We start from the raw sequence: 10020 nt of genomic DNA, 5'->3' as shown, positions 1-10020 counted from the left end.
GGCCACAGTCCATGCACCGTAAGCAGGCTGCGCGGCCCCGCACTCGCGGTTTTGCCGGCGGTTCACGCAGGGCTGTAGCTCGTCTTCGTGCACACAGTAATAGATGAGCTCGGCAGGTGGCAAGGGTCCAGGGCTCTGCGGTGCAGCTCTGTGGGCTGCGAAGATGGAGGTGGAGGCAGCAGCCGGGCTCCGGGGCGCCGCCTCACAGACATCTTTGTTCGCGTCACAGCTTCCCCTGTGGCCGCCATGTTTACCCCGTAGGCGACGTCGCTGGACTATTTACGCTGGCGCCTGACGCCAGAGCCGGGATGGCGAAGGCAGATGCGGCAACAGCCGCAGTCCTCTGGGGTCTGACAGCCCCAGCATACTCTACACCCCCGGCTATTAAACATTCCGTGTTCCCGGTTGAAGGCAATTCTCTGTGCTCGGCAGTCTTTGCACGACATTTTGAGCCGCTGCCTTTGGGTGCCATCTCCTGAGAAGCTGATTCCACAGTTCTCTCAGCGCCCAGGAGCAGGGAATGAAGCTGGGCCTGTATCAGTGTCAGCCTTGGTCTCATCCCTGGGGGCCTCCTTCCTGACCTCACCACTCTGGGGTCCAACCTGACACTTCTGAGTCTTGGCTGGCGGTGAAGACTTCTTTCCCTTCTTGCTGGCGACAGCCACAAATGGGCCTTGGCGGCTGGATAGCACAAGATGCCTTGTTTGCCGTCGAAGAAGGTGAGCTATCTGTGATATGCAGAGCCCAGGTATCGAGTCAGCTCAACCTTGCTTCGGATCCTGTATCCTCTGGTGATAGGTGTCTGAGCGTCCGCAGGTAGCCTCTGACTTGCGAAGCACTTCACGGCGCTTCCAGGCAGGGCCGAGGGCTGGGCAGTCCACCCAGTCCTCAGCCATGGAGACTACAGGCAGCAGCAGTAACCAGTGTGGCGCCAGGCCTGCATCTTCCGCCGCTATAGGCGGGTGCACCCGAGGCGAGGTCCCTCATATGCCTTCCGCCTCACCCTCTTCTTCCGTCTCCGCAGCCACCTCTTCTGAAGCGCACAAATATCTTTATAATATACTCACGCAGGGCTGTAGCTCGTCCTCGTCTACACAGTAATAGATGAACTCGGCAGGTGGCGAGGGGCCAGGGCTCTGAAATGTGGCTCTGGCATATATATTTTATATGATAAAATATATATCATATGTAATTATATATATATATATTTATTTATTATATATTGATATATATCAATATATTATATCATATAAATAAGATTTTTAAAGTATCAATTGAATGGTGGTCTTTTACTATTTAATTCGCCAGTGCATAGCGAAGCAAGACAAAGAAAGATTGAAAAACAGATCATGGTCAGGCATGGTGGCTCATTCCTGTAATCCCAGCACTTTGGGAGGCCAGGGCAGGCAGATCGCCTGAGGTCAGAAGGTTGAGACCAGCCTGGCCAACACGGCGAAACCCTGTCTGTACTAAAAATACAAAAATTAGCTGGGGAGTCGTGACAGGCACCTGTAATCCCAGCTACTTGAAAGGCTGAGACAGGAGAATCCCTTGAACCCGGGAAGCAGAGGTTTCGGTAAGCAGAGATCATGCCATTCCACCCCGGCCGGGGTGATGAAAAACTCCGTAAAAAAAAAAAAAAAAAAAAAAAAAAAAACAGATTATTAGAGGTTAAATTTGTTTGTAATAGAAACAAAACAAACAAGAGCCAAAAAAAGGACCTCAATTCTTTCTTTGTTTTCTGATGTTTTTTGTTTGTTTGTTTGTTTGTTTTTGTCTTCCTCTACTTAGAACACTGGGTTATTTTCATATGAACATAATTCACTGAAAATTAACATTGATTTTATCGTCAACTGCTGTCACATCTATTTAGTTGGAAAAGGGAAGAACCACCTCTATCAGGACATATTTGCTTGGGATTAACATCTATCATAGAATCTGCAGTGGAAATGAGGAGGTATTAGGGAGGCACATGTGGTGTTGAGTCTAGATGCCTGGTTTCCACTAGTAGTCGATTATTTAAATTCTTCTTAAAAGATTGAACTGTTAACACAGTAAACTTTTCCTGTGAAAATTAATACCACCATATAGAAGTGTTTTTTTATAAATTAATAATCATTTTTATCCAAAATTATAGTGTATTATGATATTAGAAAAGGAGGAGATTGAAGTACACCATGTTTAGAATTGATAGGTAATGCTTTAATTTACAGTGTATTTGCAGTCTGTACAAATTACCGTTTCAGTCTTCAGGCCATGCAAGAAAGCAAGATCTCTCCACATGCTTTAAACCGAGTAATGACAAGAACCACCATCAGGAAATGGGCAGCCAGTATACATAAGATCCACTAGTGCAGTAAACCTAAGGCTTGCTGACCTCTGAGCTACCAGCGCTATGCTGGCTTACCTAAAATGAAAGCCTGCATGATCCATGTGGGAATAATACCAAGCCATGCCCCAGGCGAAGCAGCACCTCCTCAGGGGTCTGCTCCAGCTCCTCTTCCAGTGCTAGATTCCTTTTATTGCCTCCTACGAATGAATCTTAGCTTCTTCCTGCTTTCATCTCAGTCTTATTCTTTTGCCAGCTACAGTTCTCAGGCACCCATGTAACCAAATCCCTGCTTTAAATGATCTCTGCTTATGTAACTAGTTTGGATTCTGCTTTTATTTTTTTCTGCAAACACAAAAAGAGAAAGATGATTAGTTCATATTTTAAATTTGCTCAGAATTTTATAAAATTATTTTGATTTTATCACAGTTACAAATTGTAGATATTATCGTTAAGTATTTCTATTATTTACCAGGAGAAACCGGCTTTGCAAAATCTACTCTGTTCCTAAGACTTCTAAGTTCTGAATTTTAGCCATTTGTAATGCCTAGAAAATTGGAAGATGCTTAATATATACTCGTTGGATTAATCAATATTGCACTACTGCCAAGTAAGTAGTATCTAAAGGAAGTTTCAGAAATTACCTCTAGAGTATTGGGAATCTAGCACTAAATTAAGAGTATTCTTGCATTATGGCCCAGCAATGTGGTTTATCAAAAGTTACTCTAGTACCAAACAGAAAAGAGGGGAGGAAGTACTCATCCTTTCATACATCTACTATATGTTTCTCTACTTAAATGTAAAACAGCTTCCTCTTTCTGAAGTATGTTCTTTATCATTTAAGGTCATCCACATTACAAATTCACCAGATGGATTTTAAGTTTTCCACGTTGTTCCAGTTATTAGGCTAGTGTTTCACAGCTCTAAACTGTACGTTCTTATGATGCCAGAGCTGAGCCTGTGAAAATTACATGACTGCTGGCCAGTTCACTCTCAGTTAAGTTCTACTGCAAAAGTGCTTTGAGGAGATCAGAAGTTTGCAGGCAGACAAAGGGCTCCTCCTTTCCTATTTGCCTGCTGTTCCTGGAGTATCACCCAGCCAATGGCTCTTAGTTCCTGCAGAAGCTGTTGTTTCTGGCTGCCAATAATTTTTTCTTCACCCCCAGAACCAGTCTTCCTACAACTCCTCAAAGGAACCAGAAGCAGCTGGGCAGCAGCACCTCCTCAGTCATCTGCTCCAGCTCCTCAGGACCCTCCTCTTCCAATGCTGGATTCCTTTTATTGCCTCCTAAGAATGAATCTTAGCGTCTTCCTGCTTTCATTTCTGTCTTATCCTTTTGCCCCCTACAGTTCTCTAGCACTCAGATAACCAAATCCCTGCTTTAAATGATCTATGCTTATACAACTAGTTTGGATTTGGCTTTTTATTTTCAATTAGACTCTGATATACATACAACACCAGTTTCAACTAACAGACACTTTGAATTTTCTAATTGGAATGTGTTGGCAAACTCTAGTTGCCATTATAAAATAAATATTTTAAATTGACCTAAAATGCTGTATTTATCTTGCTGTGCAAATTTCAGAATTTTCTCTGTGTATGCGTACTACAAGGACATAGACCCAATTTATTGATATGTGTTATTTAAATGGAAACTTATAGAAATTATACAACCAATCAAATAAAAATAAATGGAACTAGAATTAATTAAATAGCTACAAGTTAGCAGGATTAAACTAGGACAGTTATTTGGTCTTTCTTTTGTCCCTGAAATACCCTGAGAGCTTTCTATTCAGAAAGTAGGAAGATTAAATAACATTTTTTTATATAGCTAGCATGAAATACATCCCAAGAATAGACAAAGTATATTCTTATGCATTCCTGATACTAATTTCTCCATTATATTTTCATGTCAAAGTATAGATATTTTTACTTCTGCAAAGAAAGGCATAAAATAAGCTGGGCATGGTGGCATGCACCTATAATTCCAGCTTTTCAGGAGGTTGAGGCAGGAAGGTCACTTGATCCCAGGAGTTCCTGTCCAGTCTCGCCAACATACAGCCTGTTTCGCTATGTCCTTCCCTTTTTATTTTTAACTTAGTTTCTGCCTGTGTTTGTCCATTTTCACGCGGCTGATAAAGGACATACCTGAGAATGGGCCATTTATGAAAGGGGTTTATTGGACTTACAGTTCTATATGGCTTGAGAGGCCTCATAATCATGATGGAAGGCCAGGAGGAGCAAGTCACACCTTACGTGAATGGCCTCAGGCAAAGAGCGCTTGTGCTGGGAAACTCCCACTTTTAAAACCATTGGATTTTATGAGACTCATTCACTATCATTGGAATAGTGTAGGAAAGACCCATCCCCATAATTCAATCACCTCCCATTGGGTTCCTCCCATGTCACATGGGAATTGTAGGAGTTACAATTCAAGATGAGATTTGGGTGTGGACATAGTCAAACCATATCCCTGCCACTCAGCAACAGTTTTAATTCCTTCAAAAGTATGTCTTCACTGGCCTCAGCACCTTTGGTCATGATCTTTGTAATAGTCTGACCCCATTTTTTGTGTTCAACTGCTAATAGCTTTCAAATCCTACCGATTTTCTTCCCCTTCAGCCTGCATCTGGACAAGTCGATAAGAAAGCGTGAATACTGTCCTTTTCAGCAACAATGGGAAGTTCAGATCACACAATATCAATCAACCTGTGAGTGGAAATCTTAACCCCAGCCCCATTTCATCCCACCCCACCACCCTATAATTGGGGTTTCAGGACAGCAGTATGGTTTAGGGACAAAAGATTCTAAGTCAGTCTCTTTTCCTTGCTCTCTCCTGACATTCTAGGACCTGATGAGGACCCCACCCTGCTCTCCCCAGAAAGCTTCGCTATGTGAGTAATCAACCTTTTCATACCCTTTTAGTATGTGTGTTATAGGTTTGTATTGACATCTGAACCAAATTTTGGGTGGGAAGGTCCATTCTGCCTCTGCAAGGTGACACAACTGTTGACATGGTTAAGAGTGTTCAGGCAGGCTGGGTTCGGTGGCTCACGCCTGTAATCCCAACCCTTTGGGAGGCCGAGGCGGGCAGATCACTTGAGATCAGGAGTTCAAGACCAGCCTAGCCAACATGGTGAAAACCCATCTCTACTAAAAATACAAAACTTAGATGGGCGTCATGGCATGTACCTGTAAGCCCAGTTACTCAGGAGGCTGAGGCATGAGAATCGCTTGAACCTGGGAGGCGAAGGTTGCAGTGAGCTGAGATCACGCCATTGCAGTCCAGCCTGGGTGACAAAGTGAAACTTGGTCTCAAAAAATAAAAATATTTTTTTTTAAAAAAGGGTGTTCAGGCAATGAGCACTACCACTGGGGGCCTTTTGGTCTCGCTTTGTCTTGCTAACTAGCTCTGATGTTTGCTTCTTAGCATACTCTTGAGTTTTGTTGCTGCCTGGCTGGCAAGCTTTGTTCTATGCTGTTTTTTCCCATATTTGCTGAGTTCTTCTGTGCTTCGTTCTCACCTAAATTGGAAGTTATAATTGGGGGTTAGGGACAAGAATGTGGGATTGAGGCCCTTCTTGAAGTGACTCTGGGGCATGTGCCTCTTTCTGTATCTCTCAGATGGAAGAGTGTGTCTCTGTTTCAGCATAAACTCTGACCAATGCTAGGCTCAAAGGAGCAACACATCCTCTGTAACTGTCGATTGTGTGTCTCAACCAAGCATCGGTCCCCCACTCTTTGGTCTTCTCAGGGTAGAGAGTGACAGGCTGTGCAATATGTAGTCACATTAGATTTCGGCTCCTGGAGAGGAAAAACAGTTACTGTATGACATACTGAAATCACTTTCCTAAAAGCAGAGGGCTCAGTAGGCCTCTACACAATAAATTTTCTGTTGCTGATCATTGTTCCTTTGTTGAAATAAAAATACTACTTCTCAGGGTTTTAGGAAAAAAACACCAGTGGAACCTTCATGGCAAAGTCAAGGGATTAAATTCAAGCCCAATTTAAGCCTGGGTCCTAAAACCCTATAAAATAATCATTGCCGAAGGTTAAGCTTCGCTAGAGGATGAAATTTATAAATATGAGCAGCATAGGGAGAATCCAGTTTACCATTGGATGCAGAAAGAAGAAACAAAAACTGAAATAATGTCCCTGATTTGACCCAATTAGAAATTTAAATTTTATTAAAATAATTTATATAACAAAAAGATTAAAAAACACTGATTAGCTTTTGCCATTGCAACATAGGTTTTGAATTAGCTTTTACATCTGTTGAAATGCACTTACTAGCAAATTTTCATGGTCTTTATGAATAAGCTCAAATCAAGTTTTTTCTATGAATCCTACTATATTTAAATAAAATGCCACTATAATTTTAGAGATGTACTGCATATAAAATAGACAATACATAGGTATGCTTCAAAGAACTATTAGAACAATTGTCTTTCCTCAAGTTCTGATAGTCACAGCACCCATTGCCTTAAAATGTATTGTGGTGGTGATTGATGCTCTAAACTAATGAATATAAAATTAAAATTAATTAAGACCTGGCACTTACAATTGACTTAAATAAAAGGTACCCCATAGGTCTTTTCCCTAGATAAAATAGTTAATACAGCACAACAGAAATTTAAACAAAACCTTCAAAAATGAAACTCATTACACAAGACTTATTTAGAGAAGAGGTGATTATCCTTATTGTTTCTCCATTTAACAGCCCAATTTGGTCTGGTCTTACACCAGGGAAAATGAATGGTGTTTCATAGCAGATTATCAGAACATTAATTCTGTGGCCCAACATACTAACATTGTCTGGATGTTTTGTCTCCTCCATGTCTTGTTGAAATGTGCCCTCCAGTGTCGGAGATGGGTCTTTAATGGGAGGCGTTTGAGTTGTGAGAACACATTCTTCATGAGTGGCTTGGTGCTGTCCTCCCAGTAATGAGTGAGTTCTCACCCTATGAGTTCATGCCATCTCTGGTTGTTTAAAAGAGCCTGGTATCTCCTCACTCTGTCTCTTGCTTCCTTTCTTGCCATGTAACATGCTGAGTCTCCTTCAGCTTCCACCATGATTGTAAGCTTACTGGGGTCTTCACCAGCAGCAGATGCCAGAACTATGCTTTTTCTACAGCCTACAGAACCATGAGCCAAAAAAACCTCTCTTCTTTATAAATTACCCAGTCTCAGATATTCCTTATAGCAATACAAATGGACTCACACACCCAGGAAAACCCAATTTTCATTATTGTTGAAATTCCTGACACTATTAAATCAGTAACAGGTAAATACATTACAGTCATAAATGTAGCTAGTATTTTTTATTTAGTGCCTATTTTCAGCAGGTTTTCAGCCACAGTTTGCCTTCCTGAATCCTATGCTATTTCTTATTACGTGACAATTGCTGGCTGCTACTAGACTGTCCTGAAAACAGAGGCTCTGATTAGCCCCGAACTCATGACCCTCTGCACTTAGCTGCCCAAATGCTATAGGTCATAAAAGCATTGTCTTGCAAGCTCAGCATGGTCACTTGCTAAGCATAAAGTTTCACATGTATTTCCATATATAAAGCCATGATACAAGACAAAATATGAAACTAAAATGATGAAATTATAAACAAAGCATTCAATGAACATTTCACCTCACTTAATGGCTTCAAGGCTACCATCATAGAAGACCACAATGGCTTAATTAAGCAAGCTCAAATTTAATTAAATGAAGCGTGGAATATTTCAATCATCTGTCACACACCATGAATTATAAGTCTGTATCAATCATAAACTGTGATAATCTGACTCTCTTTTTGATTTTTGACTGCTAATGGCTTTTGAGCGTTACCGTTCCTCCTTCCCCTCTGCTCCACAGAGAAAGTTTAACCAAACAAAGAAAAGTCTCTTTCTTTGTCAGCGTCACAAAGTACAAACCAAGCAAGCCCTAGCCCATGTCACAGAATCCTCAGCCTGCTCTACTCTTTAGCCACCGTAAAACACCAAGCCAGTCTTCTTTTCCTGGTCTCTCATGCCACTCTTGGTTATCTGGCTTTCCTCAGAAAGCCTCATTATTATGTGAGTAATAAACCTTTCATATCTTCCTAGTGTATGAGTGGTATCATTAATCGCAACATGAACACATTTTGTGTGATAGAGGTCTATCCTGCTTCTATGGACTTATAATATTCCTATTTCTGGTTTTGTTATTGTTATTACTATTATTGTAAAGAAATACAACACAGCGGGGCGGGGCAAAAAAATAAAGAAATACAACACAGAATTTACCATCTTAACCTTTTAAAAGTGTATAATAACGTTAATGTAGTCACACTGTTGTGAAACAGTTATCCTGAAAATTTCCTCTTCTAAATATGAAAGCCTTTACCCATTAAACAATTCCCATTTTGCCCCTTTTCCCAATCCCTGGTAACCACTATTTGATTATCTATTTCTATGAATTTGATTCCATTAGATACCTCATATAAGTGGAATTGTGCAGTATTTGTCTTTTTCTGACTGTTTTATTTCACTTAGCATAATATCCTCAAGGTTCATCTATGTTGTATCATATGACTTCATATTTAAGTCTTAACAATATTCCACTATATGCGTATGTCATATTTTATTTATTCATTCATCTGTTGATGGACATTTGGGTTGCTTTTACCTTTTGGCACTTGTGAATAATATTGTGATAAACATGGTGTATGCAAATATTTCTTCAAGACCTTGCTTTCAATTCTGTTGTGTATATACCCAGAAGTTGGAGTTCTGGATCACATGATAGTCTATTTTTAAACTAATGAGGAGTCTCCCTACTGTTTTTCGTAGCAGTTGCACCATTTTACGATCCCACTATCAGTGCATAATGGCTCGATTTTACCACATCCTCAGCAGCACTTGCTATCTTCTGTTTTTCATTTGGTTTTGTTTTGATAGTAGCTATTCTAATGGGTCTGCAGTGATGTCTCAGTGTGCTTTTTCCACACATTTTTCTGATGATTAGTGATATTGAACATTTATTCACAGGTTTCTTGGCCATTTGTATGTCATCATTGGTGTTCTACCTGTTTGAGGTTTTTTTTTTTTTTTCTTTCTTAATTTATTTATGTTTATCTTCTGGTACCAAAGCTAATATATTTTTTATCAAGCCTTTGGTAATTGGTATGTGTGTCCCAACACTCTCCATATTATCTTCTTGTCCATGCAAATATTTAATGTCTGTTTTATCTTCCTTAATGAAAAGTTAAATGAAGAAAACACAACTTCTGCTCGTTTATTATTGTGTCTGGTACATGCTAGATGGACCCTAAATATTCTTGAATTCTGACTTGATTGTATGAATCAGATATTCTTTGCTATTTAATTGACTGAAAGCATAGCCCTCTAAAAGACATTACTAAAATCACTAAATTTATTGCCATCATTTGCTTTTTCTGTTAGCATTACTATTATTGGGCCCAGAAGAAGAAAAATTGTATTGTGATAGTGCTAATTTTAACTTGACACTTACTATTTTTCAAGAACTATATAAAGTGATACATTTATTACCATTGATTTTATGAGAAAAGTACTATATCATGTCTTAATTGCAGATGTAAAATGGAGCTTTAGGACAACCAGCTTGTCTAAGCTCACACAGCTAGTGTGTAGTGGAGTAGTGGATTGTAATAAACAATTTGGCTGGGAAGTCCTGCTTT

The 10020-nt window shown here is 40.2% G+C and overlaps 1 pseudogene; it reads right to left on the bottom strand.

The window, feature by feature from the left end:
• Positions 1 to 948, bottom strand: part of LOC116549444 — a 1819-nt pseudogene extending 871 nt beyond the window's left edge.
• Positions 949 to 10020: the final 9072 nt, after the last annotated feature.

Source organism: Sapajus apella, unplaced genomic scaffold (assembly GCF_009761245.1).
Source record: "Sapajus apella isolate SASKATOON/1434 unplaced genomic scaffold, GSC_monkey_1.0 scaffold1, whole genome shotgun sequence".
Lineage (NCBI taxonomy): Eukaryota > Metazoa > Chordata > Mammalia > Primates > Cebidae > Sapajus > Sapajus apella.
This window is presented reverse-complemented; position numbering and strand designations above follow the sequence as displayed.